Genomic DNA, 14,922 nt, shown 5'->3' on the forward strand with positions numbered 1-14,922 from the left:
GTTCCTTGATGTAAAATCAAAGTGGTCCAGATGCAAATGGAGAGCATCCTTGGGCGTGCAGGCTGGGGAACAGCCCATGGGTTCTCATGGCCTTGCTCCGGTTCCTTGTGCTTGGCCATCATCCCTCCTCCCCAGAAATTGGGATGCACAACTCTACAAGCTTGTCATTGGTCTTTGCTCCTGTGTTTCTACGGACCCACTGATCTTCCTCATAGCCTGCATCTCTGAAGATACCAAACTACTCCAGAATCATGTAGACCAGGCTGGCCTCAAACCAGAGATCCACCTGCCTGGGCCTTGTAAGTGCTGGGATTAAAAGTGTGCACTACCACCACCCAGGTAGGAATCACATGTACATAAGCCTTTAAAGTACCATCTCCCTATAGCGTGCCCATTACTCCTCCTTTCACCTCTGTGAGGTGTTTGCCCTTGTCCATGGCATTTTATAGCCAAGAAAGTGGAGGCGGACAGTGACAAGGAGCACTGTGCCCACGCTCACAGGAAACCGTGGCGTGTCTGATCTCAAGGCCAAGTTTTGTAGATTAAAATGCATCCCAATAGGCTAATTCCCAGAGGACGTCCAACTTGATTAATGTGAAATTTTGAATTATTGTCACAATGGCTACATAGTTGTGTGTCAGAGCATGTGGCACCATAGTCTAAAAAAAGGCAATGACTAGGTAAGCGTAGGTGACTGTGGATGTTGTCCGTGTGGCGTGTGATACCTTTGTGGAACTGGAAGGGGCTGAGGAAGTTGACTGCGTGGGGCACGGTGGGACCTGGCGGCCATGGCAGAGTTTGGGATATTTTTTCGGGTGGAAATATAGTCACATAACATCCAATAGCTGTCAACATCTGTCAAAGTATATACTTAAAATGGCTGCAGTGGAGATTCACAGCTAAGCATTGGGCCAAGCTCCCAGAGTCCAGTTGAAGAGAGGGAGGAACAATGATATGAGCAAAGGGGTCAAGACCATGATGGGCAAACCCACAGAAACAGCTGACCCAAGCTAGTGGGTCAGCTGGCTCTGGACTGACAGCTGGGAAACCTGCATAGGACCAAATTAGGCCCTCTGAATGTGGGTGACAGTTCTGTGTCTTAGACAGTTTATAGGGCCACTGGCAGTGGGATGAGGATTTACCCCTAGTGCATGAACTGGCTCTTTGGAGCCCATTCTCTTTGGAGGGATACCTTGCTCAGTCTAGATTTAGGAGGGAGGGCTTTGATCCTGCCTCAAGTGATGTGACAGACTTTGTTGACTCCCCATGAAAGGCTGAGGTGGGGGTGAGGTGAGGGAACAGGAGGAGGGGAGGGAGGGGGAACTGGGATTGGTATGTAAAATAAAAAAAGATTGTTTTAAAAAACAAAAAAATGGCTGCAGTCTAAGGCTCAGTGAATTTGTTGAAAAGGTAGTAAAATCCAAAAGACATAAAAAAGTCTTTGTGTACACACACACACACACACACACACACACACACACACACACGATGCCTTCTTTAGTCACTGTGTGTGCTAGTTTCTGGACAGGGTCTCTCACTGCACCTGGGGCTCACCGATTTGGCTGGAGTGGCCTGCTCGCCAGTGAGCCTCTGGAACTCTGGTTCCTGATGTAAAATAATAGTGTTCTGGTCACTTTCATCTCCAGCAAACCCTGACTCTGCAGTGCTGGGTGTAGACGGAGTCTGCTCGTTCGCTTCCCGGACTCCCAGAGAGTCACAATAATCACACAGAAACTATATTAATTACAACACTGTTTGGCCAATGGCTTAGGCTTCTTATTAACTAACTCTTAAATTAACCCATTTCTATTCATCTGTGTATCGCCATGTGATTGTGGCCTACAGTTAAGATTCTGAAGCATCTGTTTCCTTCGACAGCTACATGGTGTCTCTCTGACTCTGCCTACCCTCTATCTATATCTTTTTCAGCCTGGCTATGTTCTGCTTTGCCGTAGACCAAAGCAACTTTATTCATTAACCAATAAAAGCAACACATATACAGAAGGACCTCTCACATCAGCTGGGTGACAGCCTGGTGCCACCACAGTTGGCATCCCCCACTCTTTTTTCCATCCCTGAGTCTGCCGTGTTTGTATACTTGAATGGGCATTGGCAGCTGTGAGATGCTATGTGACTATATTTCCAATCAGAAACATGCAGAGAACTCTGCCATCACCACACGTGTCCCACACGTGTCCTCAGAGGTCCCCCACATACCTGAGTTTTGGCCACACGTGCTGAGAATCTGAATGTAAGATTCACTGTAACCCCTCACTCACTGAGCGAGCTATAGCATGAAGGTAATTTAATTTCCTGCACTATTTTAACTGATTTTTGCTTGGGAAAAATAACACACAATGTGGAATTTTCTCTTTGTGGTATCATGTGTAACTCAAGCGGTTTCAGGTTTGGGGACATTTTGGATGAGAGCAGCTTGGTCGTGTACTGGAACTGGTTGTGCGGTTGCCTTTTGCAACCAGGATATGTTGCCTGTGATTTCTGATTTCTGCAAAATTAAGTCACTTAGGCTGGAGAGTTGGTTCAGTTGTTTAACAACACTTGTCCTTACAGAAGACCTGAGTTCATTCCCAGCACCCAAAAGATAGAGCTTGTCACTCCAGTTCCAAGGAGGTCTGAGATCTGACACCCTCTTCTGGCCTCTCTGGGTACCAGGCATGCATATGATGCATGCATACATGCAGGCAAAACACACGCACACGCGTAAAATGATAAATCTGAAAAAGCTTTCTTTCTTGTTTGTTTGGGATAGAGTCTCAGTGTAGACCTGGGTATCCTGGAACTCACTCTGTAGACCAGGCTGGCCTCGATCCCACATAGATCTGCCTGCCTCCGCCTCCTGAGTGCTGGGATTAAAGGCGTGCACCACCACCGCCTGGCTTAAATTTTATTTTTAAGAATTAAATTATTTAGAAATAATCCGAGTAGAGAAGCCTCCTCCTTAGATATTCGTGGTATTGCTTTCTTATTTTCGATCAGTTTTTACTATTGCTGTTGTCCTTCCCAGCTCACTCGCACTTTTGGATGCTCGTATTTATTGACCATTCCTAAAATCCTTAGAAACAACAACCATCTTGCGTATTTTGTTGGCTTAGGTTCTATTTTGTTATGGAAACATAATGCCCTGAACCACTTGCGTATACAGATTTGCTACTGAACAGAATTGATTTCTAGGAAACACTTGAAGAGCTGGAGCAGAAGCAAATGCCTGCATTCTAGAGAGGCGCCTGTGCCCAGGACGAGGTTGTGTGGAGCTGACCCACCTCGACCCATCTGGTGCTGGTCCTTCAGCCGTGGCCTAGGTTCCTGCCCCTCTTATTGCGCCTTCTCCTCTCCCCTCATAGCTCTGATTCCTGTCCTAGATGAACCACGGGAGGAAGCACATGCCTGCTCCGTGTTTCCTACCCACTGTTGAACTCGGCCATCTTGCTCTGCCCTGGTCTCCCAGTCAGCCCAGCCCACCTACATTGCAGAAGTCTATTGAGCTTTGGGAGTGCCACACCTTCCCTGGCCCCTCCTGGCTTGGGACTTGGGAGCACCTGCAGTTTGAGATGCATTTTCTGCTTGGTTTAAAGGTCTCGTCCTCCATGCGTCAGATATGGTCATTAGAAGCACCAATCCTAGAGAGATTGAAGATGAGGGTGCTTCGCACTCCTGGATGGCAGGCTTAAATGAAGGAGTGGTTATCCGCAGAGAAGGTTCCATTAGCCACTTGGCTCTGCTGAGACTGGTGCTGCGCTGTCCTGTCTTCCTGTGGGTACAGCAAAGGCCAGCATGGTTGATGCCTCACACGCCCCCTTCCCAGCTCTTCATTCCTATTAGATGCTGTGGCTGGTGTTAAATTTAGAAGGTATAATTTCATTTGTATGTCTTGTGGTGGACATTGATTTTTCTATTTGTTTTGGATCTTTTTTTCTGTCAATCTCACATGCTTGCACAAGCTTCTTGCTGCTGGGAACATAGAGGGCTGAGCCCCTGCCTGCAAGGGCGGCCCTGCCTCCTCTTACGACTTGAAAGTTTATTGTGGCTGGGGATGCAGTTGAATTGGAATAGTGCTTTCCCGGCATGCACGAGGTCATTGGTTCAATCCACAGTGCCGTGTAAATGGGATGTGGTCGTGCGTGTCTGTAATTCCAGTACTCAGGAGGGGGAGACAAGTTCAAGGCTGTCCTCAGCTATATAGTGAGTTGGAGTCCAGCCCTGACTCCATGAGACCTTGCCTCTAAAAGAAAAAAATTGTTATTGTCTGAAGACTGGCTTGGTACAGTGAAAGCACTCCCTAAAGTTGGTTAAATATCAAATATTAGGTTGACCTACATGAAACTATCAATAGCCAATCACTTTCAATCTGTCCAAACTGCAGGCTTATTTTGTGATTCAGTGTGGTATGGGGGAAAAACATGGAAAGTCTGGAAAATACTATACAGGATAGAAAGATATTATCCATAACATCATTCTTCAAGGATAGCTCCTGTTAGCACCGGACTCCCTCTTAGTAATCAGAACACTTACTGCAAGTATGTGTGTGATATAGAAGGAAGTAAGAAACAAATTCAACCTAGGCAAGGACATAAAGATTAAAAGCAAAATTTCTCCTTCCCTCCCAACTCTCTGGAGAAAGGACCCTGGCCTGCCATGACCCAAGCATCCCCAGGGAAGTGACACAATTTATAGTACTAAGTGTACAAGGGCCAAGTTCCCTGCAGCCAAGAGCGGCTCCCAGCAAAGACTTGCAGGCGAAAGTCCCTCCGTTCCTGTCTCCACCTCGGCTCCCCTGTAAGAGAGCCACGGGATTCTCATGAACAGGACTTGACAACAAGCACAGCATATTGACTCCAGAACCTGCTCCAGGCCCCTGCCCCACTGCACAGGCTCACATTCTGGAATAGTCATCAGCTCTATAGCAATAGAAGGGATTAGACTGGGAATCTCGGGGCTTCTGGCACCATCTGTCTGACCTCCGAAAAATCACTTCTCCCGTCTGCTCTCCAGAAAGCGCAGTGGTATTGCAGAGACCCCATTCCCAGGCTCCTCAGGCCAGTTCTCCAGGATGTAGCAGCAATACACCCATGATCCCCTTTGGCAGCTGGAGAACCCCAGCCCCTCCTTTCTGAAAATCTACTCGGGCAAAGTGCAGTTTAGTTCACTGCCATAGAAATATATCTGTGGAGTTCCGAGTTATAAATAAACATAAAATAATCTTGATGATGTTGCTGGCATTTGAGTGAGGCCGGCTGGCTTACAAGAAGCTTTATTCATTGGCATTATGTGGTCTTTACCATAACCCTCTGAGACCTGACAATGTCATTATTGTCACGTCAGACGTAGGGCTGGCACTGTCTCTGTTTGACCTCAGAGCTTAGAGACTAATCTGAGGATGAGAGAGGCTTAAGCTACCTGACCAAGATCACAGCACTGGTAACGGCAGGTCTAGCTTTGGATGCAGATGGTCTAGCCCTGTTACTCAGGATGCCCCATGATCCTCTTCACAGCAAAGGTGGGGATGTGAGCACAGCAAGGTCAAATGGTTGATCCAGGGCTCTGGCACCCACAGAGGACAGAGTGTGAATTCAGACCTCTTTCCCTGGCAGAAACAGCTAAGAAACTGTTTTTAAAAATCTGACCTGGCCTGGTGGCACACGCCTTTAATCCCAGCACTCAGGAGGCAGAGGCAAATGGATCTGTGAGTTCAAGGCCAGGCTGGTCTACAGAATGAGTTCCAGGACAGTCAGGGCTACATAGAGAAACCCTGTCTCCAAACAGACAAACAAAAACCAGCAACAACAGAATCAACTGTTGCTGAGGGAAAGGGGATGTCATGGTGAGGTGAAATAGAATAATTCATATTGGCAGCACATTACTTTTCCACGTGCAGATTGAATTCAATCCAAATCCGTTAAACATTTTCATAGAAATCAGTAAGGTGATTATAATGTATATAAATTCATGGATTAGAAAAGCCAAAACATTTTTTAAAGGACATATGATTCTTCATCTTGAGATTAATATAAAGATATATTAATCAAGACAGTGTATCCTGATTATAGACTCTTATATCAAGGACTTTGGAGAAAGTCCAGAAATATATATATACTATATATATATATATGTATATATATATACATATATATATATATATACTCACTCAGCTCTCTGCACTGGAAGTACATGGTAATTCATTGAGGGAGAGTAGTTTCTTCAAAAATGATGTTAGACAAATCAGTATACACATAAAAAAATATTTTCCCCCTCCCAAATAGAAAAAGTAACTTGAAGTGAATCCTGGTAAGATTTCAGATGTTAGATATCTAGACACCTGTGGTTCTGGCTCTCTCACTCCCCAATCTTCACATAGGGTGATTGGAAGGAGCTGAAGAGGTCTTTAGGGAGTGGGGCAAAGAGTTTGGCTCAGAAACCACCCCTCGTCCTCAGCACCACAGTGCCTCCTGTTGTAGACAAGAGAAAGACTTGTTGAGGAATGATCCGATAGCTAATTAGTGTCTGTAGACACCAGACCGGTATTGTGGCCTGTGACATGGGCATGTGGCTCCCGTGGCTGATGGTTCTGTCATTAGGGGCTTGCTGGTGAAGATGGGCACGGAGAAGGGACAGCAGCAGAGGCATTCTCACAGGTCTGGGGTTGGGAATTATAGCTATTAGGGAAGTCTTGATTCCCAGCCATTACATCATGGATACCTGTAGAGTTATAATTGTGCCTGCAAGGTGATGGGGAAGTGTACGGGACCAGAGAACAGCTGAGATTCTTTCAGAAGAGAGCCTGAGGCATCAGTCAAGTCCCCTTTACTAGTCAGGGCTAAGGCCATAGAACCTCACTGAAATTAATCAAGACAAGCCTTGGTGGTATGTACCTATAATCCCAGCACTTGAGAGGTGAAGGGGAGGATCAGAAGTTTAAGGCCAGCTTCCCTCAGGATAGTGATGTGCTTGCCCCAGAAACTGACTTAGAAAAATAGCAGTTGCTAGAATGCTTGCCTTGTATGCACAAGGCTCTGGGGTTGCTCTCCAGTATCACACAGAAGCGTGTGTGGTGGTGCACACCTGTAATCTTGATGCTCGAGAGGTAGAGACATGAGGATCAGGAAGGGCATCCTAATTGGCTGAAGAGTGAGTTTGAAGCCAGGCCCAGTTGCATGAGAGCTGATGTCAAAAGGCCAAGGGAAAGGAAAAGGCAAAGAAAAACGGGAACTCAAGAATAGCAACTAAAAGGATTGAGTCAGAAACAGGAACTGGAAAACATAACCCCAGATGTCCTCAGGAACACGGTGAGAGGTTGTGGGGGAAGGGACTGCTGAGGCCCAGTGGAGGAAATGGGAATGAATCAAGCCCCAAGGAAGAAAACATGATCAGGAGGGCAGATGCTGTTGCTCTTTGTGGCTGAGTGGGCAGAATGTGTCACTGCCAGGACGTGAGTCTTTCTGAACTCCAAGTTAGGGCACCTTAGAACCCCACAGTTTTCTCTGTTAGGGTTCAGATACAAGGGGAGGAGACTTCTGGACCTGTGGAGTCACAGACCATCTCCCTTCAAAATTTGACAGGCTAAGTCCATTTGATGATGGTCTTTCTGGAGTTTAGACATTTCCTTTTGTTGCTAGACTATGTTCCTCTTTCTCCTGGAGGACCAGCAAGCCCCTGTCCACCTGTCTTCCCCTGTCTCCCGCCCAGTACTGGATTATATGTGGCACCACCATGCATGGCATTTTTACTTGGGTTCTGATGTGAACTCGGGTCGTCAGCCTTTTTTTGGCAAGCATTTTCCCAACTGATTATCTCTCCTGCCCCTGGAACAGTTTCCAGGTTCCTTCCAGTCGGTTCCAGAATGTGAGGAGGGGTCTGTGTTATAAATACAATTGGCATTGCTTAGAAGACATTCTAAGAATTGCTAGAAGCTGGGCAGTGGTGTACAGACTTTTAATCCCAGCACTTGTGAGGCAGAGGCAGGTGGATCTCTTGAGTTTGAGGCCAGCCTGGTCTACAGAATGAGTTCCGGGACAGCTAGGGCTACACAGAGTGACCCTGTCTCCAAAAAACCAAAACCAAAACCAAAACCAACCAAACAACAACAAAGGCCAAGAAGAAGGAGAAGAACAAGAAGAAAGAAGAAGTGAGAAGATGACAGTGAGAATACGAAGTGTGGAACCCTGTTATTCAGACTACTCTCATACGTGGTTTACCTTTGCCTTTCTTTCATTTAGTATTGGTCATAGGTTAGGAGTTAGATGGGATTCTTAGCTACCCAGAATCCATATATGAAGATTTACTGTTGTTTTCACCATGTGTAAGAAAACACTATCTTGTGAGTCTAGCCACAGCTTCTCTCTGGCCCTTTGCTGACTTAGTCTCCCTCTCCCCAGAATCAATCTATCCTGTTTACTTCAGCATCTTTACCCTCAGGAGATTCAAGCCCCCTGAGGTCTTTCATCTCTAGGCCCCTGCATGGGGCCTGCCACCCACTGGAAAAGCTCAATAGGTTTAAATTGACCACTTTTAAAAGAAAGGCCTGAAGCCAAACATTATTAAAGCGTTTTTAAAATAGGCTCTGCCAGTGGGTTTGGAATTATTGGCTTGGAGAAAGAGACCAAGGTGACTAAATAATGAGGTTCTACCAATAAGAAAAGACAGAAAGTGCTGTGGCCAGCTGTTTTCTGTTTCTTTGCTGAAGCAACAAGAACAGAGGGCTTTTCTTTGGTTTTGTGCTTCTTAGTCATCTGGGGTAATAGATCTTTTTGAGAATCTGATAAAAGCGATGGATTTGTGCGCTATAAAATTGCAAAATGGCAATCTCTTCCTAGTTTTAGGGACTCACTGATTACCCTAGAACTTAGTCCATATTTGAATGATCAGACCCTGGAGTAGTATAAGATGCTCAACATCAGTGCTTCTTATCTGCAGGAAAGCAAGGAGGTAGACCAGATGGCCTTCTCTGGTTTGTTCACCCTCAAGACTGGGGCCTTCTTTGTGAGGATAGTTATCAAGCTACTAATCTTGATACACAGTAAGATACTGAGTTCATAAACATGAATGAAGCAAGAGAATGAGTTCTGTTTTCAGGAACAGGGAGGCATATTGGAGCTGATCTTAGTCTTGACATAATACAAGTTACATTCCCTGCAGGGGAAAGGGAAAGTGTTCAAGTTCTTGACAAAGCTAAATTTACAGTCAGGAGGGCTGGAGCAAGTGGGGCTCTAATTAGTTTCATAGTCCTGCAGGCTTTCATTTTTTTTGTTTATTTATTTATTTTTTATTTTCTGAGGTAGGGTTTCTTTTTGTAGCCCTGGCTGTCCTGGAACTCACATTGTAGACCAGGCTGGCCTCGAACTCACAGAGATCTACCTGACTCTGCCTCCCGAGTGCTGGGATTAAAGATGTGCTGCCACCACCACCACTTGTACAGCTGTTTATCTTGTAGGAGCCTGGACAGAGCCCATTGTGACTGAGGTAAAGGAATGTGTGGGATCAGCCAGGTCAAAGCTAGAAGAGCCTGAAGGTTACGGCCTCCATGTTTTGAGTCTCTGGGGAAGTCACTACGTCAGAGCCTCGTGGTGGCGCCTCTGGGAGTTGGGTAGTGCAACTCTGGCAATGTAGCAGGCCACAGGGGACCTTGTCTAAATGTCAACTTGGATAGCTACTTCATCTAGAAGTCCTTTTAGTTTTTGAAAAGACATTAAGTATCTTTCTCTAGAGGCATGCTCAAGAGCATAATAATACAGGAAGCTTCTGGAAGTCCCTATTGCAGAAACTTGAAGTACTCCGGATGGTGAGGGCACAACACAGGGCATGCTTGAGTCCTGTGTTTTGTTGGCTGTGCTTAAAGAAGACCCCCAGGACATTGTTGGCACTGCAGTTCTAGGACATTGTTTGCACTGCAGTTCTGGGACTTTGCCTGAGGCCACACACAGCCACATCAATGTCTACAGACTTTATGTCCCCTTCTACCTACCTCCCTGGGTGCCTGTCCTGAGCTTCTGGGGAACTCTAGCCCTCACCCAGAGTGGAGGACCCCCTCATCTTGGTTAGCAGAGGAGATGGAAATATAGGGATGAGACCTGGGCTCAGGGATGAAGACTGGGTTCCAGTCCCAACATGGCCAAGACACCATGGTTTCAGAAAACCCATCTCTCTGGTCTCAAGTCAGATCTCCCACTGAATGAGCATGGAAGAGTCTGTGATTGTTCACCCATGGTGTTGGGGCTTTTAGGAAAAAGGAGAGGAGACATGGGGAAGCTCTCAGATATTCCTACCCTGTTATTAGATCTATGTCACCACCATCTCTTTTTGGAGGCAAAGAAGGAAAATCTCATGAGAACATATTTTGTGCTGAGCCCTATGTGAGGTGCTGTTGAGTTGATCTCTGGGAAACCTTTTATTTATTTATTCAATTTATTTATTTTTATTTATCCATCCATCAATCTACCTACCTACCTATTATCTATCTATCTATCTATCTATCTATCTATCTATCTATCTATCTATCTATCTATCTATCATCTGTCTGTCTGTCTGAGACCAGGTTTCTCTGTATAGCCCTGGCAGTCCTGGAACTCACTCTGTAGACCAGGCTGGCTTCGAATTCAGTGATTTGCCTGCTTCTGCCTCTCTAGTGCTGGGCTTAAAGGTGTGCACCACCATTTCTTACTTGAAATGATTTAGACTGGTCTTCAGGATCGTGGTGCTGATGAGGAGCCAGGTGTGGGAGAGGTGACGTTTACTGCCCCAAGCTCTATAGCCTGCCAGCCCAAGGCCAAGGTCATCTCTTCTAGCACTTGTCTCACCGTGGCCCTGGCCGACTTCCCAGTCATTCTGGACACTGGGGAAAAGTCAGAGAAACAGCCCTGAAGGAGCTGACTTAGGAAACAGACGAATGAGTAAGGGAGAAAGGATGAAAGAAGGGGCAGTAGCTGTGTAGTCTTTATTTCCTGCCATTGGGAAGCAGAGGCATGGGGATCTCTGTGAGTCTGAGGCCAGCCTGGTCTACAGATGAGTTCCAGGACAGCCAGGAGTATACAGAGAAATCCTGTCTTAAAAAAAAAAAAACAAAAACAACCAGCAAACAATAAGTAAATAAAAAGAGAAAGAGGGACTGGCACCTGGGGACAGAAAATGTCCTGCAGAGCCATGTGATGTGGTGGGCAAGGCCTCTAGGAGGAGGGGACATTTAAGTAGCAACCTGACTGATGGAAGCCACTATGGGTGTCTCTGCAAGGGTCCAAGGTAATGCTTCCCCAGAGCTGGGAACCCCGCTTGCAGCACATGGCATAGCCCCAGGCTCTGTGCACTCCCCTTGGGTGAGAGGAGACTGGCAACCTTATGAGTTACCATCTCCTGCTCCCTCCTGCCCTGCAGCTGCTTAGAGACTTTTTTTTCCAAAACATCCAAGTATGTCTTAACGAAGAGAGGCTCCAGAGCTGCCTAACCCCAGTCACAGAGCATCATCGGTCTCCAGGACGACCCACACCAACACTGGCACCAGAGCATACTGGAATCTTCAGGCTGCAGTAAGCTTCTAAGGCAAGAGAATCAGCAGCCCACCTCCAGGGGACAGCTTCAATTTTAAAACCGTCTTGGAGCAGCCCGTTTCCCCGAGGGCTGTTAGACAAGTTGAAGGCATCTTGATGCATAGACTTCTAAGTAGAAAGGCTCCTCAAGGGACTCCTCTCAAGCCTGCATGCTGTAAACACTTCCTCAGCCTGCGTGGGCTGGGTGAAGCTGTGCTCTGGGTCCTTACCCACTCGGGAGACTTGTTCATGTATTCATTGTTTTTATTTTGGCTTCATTTAAAAAAATATTTATTTGTTGATTTGTGTGTTTATGTATGTAGGGTGTGTGTATGTATGTAGGGTGTGTGTATGTATATAGGGTGTGTGTGTGTGTGTGTGTGTGTGTGTGTATGTAGTGAGTGACTTTACCGACTAAGCCATCTTGCTGGCCTCTTAATCTTTCTTTCCTCTTTCTCTCTCTTTCTTTTCTGAGACAGGGTCTCATGTAGCCTGGGCTGATCATTCTTTTTCAAATTATTTGATTTTTTTTTAAGAAGAAATTTCCATAGAGTAGCTTCAGAGTCAAGAAATCTTTTTTTTTCCCCTGGGGGTCTGGGGCGGATTCTAGCTTTTAGTTTTTATGCTAACTAGGGATGGAAGCCAGGGCTTGCCAGGCAAGTGTTTTACTACTGAGTTACATCCTAGCTCAAGAAAACAATGTAGTTAGGATAAAGAGATCCAAGGACCTGGTAGTTATGTTGTGGCAATCTCTTGCCACGTAGAACAGTCTACAGGGGACCCCTACAGTGAAGCACTTCGGTATCATTTGAGAGTGTCTCAACCTGATGCTTTTAGGGGCTCCTTCCTCAAATGACATGTAATGAACTCCATGTGCTGCTGGACCAGGCAGTAAGAGGTCCAGCGTCAGCTGTCTGTCTTGTTGGCTGTCCCTGCAACTGTACCATCTCATCTTTCTTACCTCACTTACATGGGGAAGGCTTGAGACTTCATGGTGTGCAAGCATCAGCGCTCATCCACGGTCCATCCTTTCTTTCTCTTTCTTTTTTGACAGGGAATTGTTCCATTGCTCAAGCTGGCCTCAACTGTCCTCCTGCCTCAGCCTCCCGAGTGCTGAGATTACAGGACTGTGTCACATGCTTGGCTCCCATCTTTCTTTCATGTCCGTGCATTCATGATAATGTCATCATTGCCTTCCTGGTGGAAGTTACACACATGCATGAATGCACGCATGCATGCACACACCCCAGCTATGCAGACCTTAATCGGTACCTCCCTATATGTTGTCTGGGCCTGGTGGCCTGGTGGCCTGTGTTCTGGGTGGCTTACCAACCACTCGCTCTACTGTCTTAGCCTCTAGCATCAGCTAGGTCTTCTTCCTTTCAGTTCTTAGGAAGGGTGGGTTGGGGAAGCCGGGAATGTTAATGAGGCTCAAGCAGCAAGCTATGTCTTGGGGTAGCAGGTGGATGATCGTTTCTGTGCTGTTTGCTGACTGGATGGTAAATATCAGCATGGTCTGTCCCCATTCAACAACTCCTGGCTCCCTGATCACCTAGTGCTGATGGGACCAGATGGGCCCTGGGGTCACAGCTGAGAATAGGGCAGAAAGTACTTGACTTCCCATCTGTCCCATGGGAGGAGAGACCATAGTGGCAAGCATGCCTTCCAACTCTGTGGGACAGTCTGTGAGCAGTGAAAGTTTCAGAGTGGATGGGAGGCCTGAGCAGGGTCTTCAGGGTAGACAAGGAGCTGATTGGGTAGTCTGGGTGTGGCTAGGGTGAGGTGGAGGCTGCTGCAGTCAGTGATGCAGACTGGAGGCTGCTACAGGGATGACTGCAGGACGCAGGCTGCTACAGTGATGGCTGCAGGATGCAGGCTGCTACAGTCAGTGATGGCTGCAGGATGCAGGCTGCCACAGGGATGGCTGCAGGATACAGGCTGCTACAGTCAGTGATGGTTACAGGATGCAGGCTGCTCTAGAGGGAGGAGAGCAGATTCTGAGAAGGAAGCTCCTAGACTCGTGAGTCTGAAGGCCTCATTTTGAAAAAGCCATTTGTCACAGTGACTCAGTCCATTTTGGATCTCCACTGGGGTTCAGGTTTTCCCTAAAGGCTACACGCCTCCCCTATAGTTCTCAAAGTGCGAGAGGCAGTGCCCACAGAGGTGTTTTAGAGTAGGGCCTGCTTGCTGCTGATTGTCATGTCCTTGCTCAGCCACACCTGCCTGGCCTTCTCCTGCTTGACAGTGGTCCTGGGAGACAGGGATACATAATAGTCACCTATCCCCTGGCCAGCAGCGTGCTGGCTCGCTGTCAGAGTAAAAGTTACTCTTTCCCCAAGCATGTCTTGAGGGATACACCCATCTTCTCTAAGCCATAGACATGAAAGAGCAACCTCCGTGTTTCATACCTTAGGAGACAGTGACTTCTGCTGTGCTTGGAAACTGAGGGACTTCTTCAGACATATGTCTTTGAGGGGGCTTAAATGTATGCAGCCTGTCAGTGAGGACACAGAAAAGAAGCCACTAAGATGGCTGCTCCATGATTTGGGATGGGGGGGGTTATTGTAGATGAGAGAGAGAAGCATCTGGAAGTGTCCAGAGTAGAGAGGAGATGGAGCAGAGTGGGCATGGCCAGGGGCATCTTCAAGAGAAGCGAGCATAGCAGGGAAGAACAAGGAAGAGAATCGTGGGGGACTGGGGGAGCCTTGCTGTTATAGGGAGAATAAAGGGGTGTCTGGAAGGACAGAAACCTGTGAACTACCACCGCCTGGGAGCTAGCACAGTAGAGGAGGAGTAGGGAGAGATGAGAAGGACCAGGAGGCTAGCCTGGACTTTGGGATATATAACAGGTACTTGTGACTAGGGACTGAATGAGCCTGGAGGCCAGCGTGGGCTTTACTATGCAGCCACAGGTGTATGCCAAGGAAGTAGCCCTTTCTGGCAGGCAGAGACCCATTTTACAGGTTTCTGAGAAGTGCTGACTGTAGGCTTTTAGGAATCCTTCTATAGTCCAGCTTGAGCCGAGCCAAGGCTGTCATTTCTTTTGGAATCTGAGGGAATTGGAGTGTCCTTTGGAGCTGACATAGCCTACACTCTTGCGCGTTAGGGTTGAGATCTTTGTGACAGGTTTAGTTTAAAACTTATCTGATGTCCTTTCTGGGAAAAGACAGGGATTCTGCTTATAAGCTGAGTGCTTCAGGGTGGCCTTTCGAACCCAGAGTAAGCCGAGTGTAGGAGAAGGTGGTGTGTTTTTGTTTGGGGACCTTGCTTCGTTGTGCTTCTTTCTGTACGCAAGGGGAGCACAGTAAAACAGCTGACGTGACTGCTCCAGGACATGGTTAAGGTTGTTATCCTAGGTGTGAGAGAAAGAAGCAGCGTGAACGTGGCCGGG

General features: G+C 47.1%; 1 protein-coding gene across 7 annotated transcripts in view; it reads left to right on the forward strand.

The window, feature by feature from the left end:
* Window positions 1–14,922, forward strand: part of Adcy3 (adenylate cyclase 3) — a 73,842-nt gene that overhangs the window by 15,045 nt on the left and 43,875 nt on the right. The gene's annotated exons all lie outside the window — the stretch shown is intronic.

The sequence above is a fragment of the Myodes glareolus genome, chromosome 6 (genome assembly GCF_982192425.1).
Source record: "Myodes glareolus chromosome 6, mMyoGla1.1, whole genome shotgun sequence".
Taxonomy (NCBI): Eukaryota; Metazoa; Chordata; class Mammalia; order Rodentia; family Cricetidae; genus Myodes; species Myodes glareolus.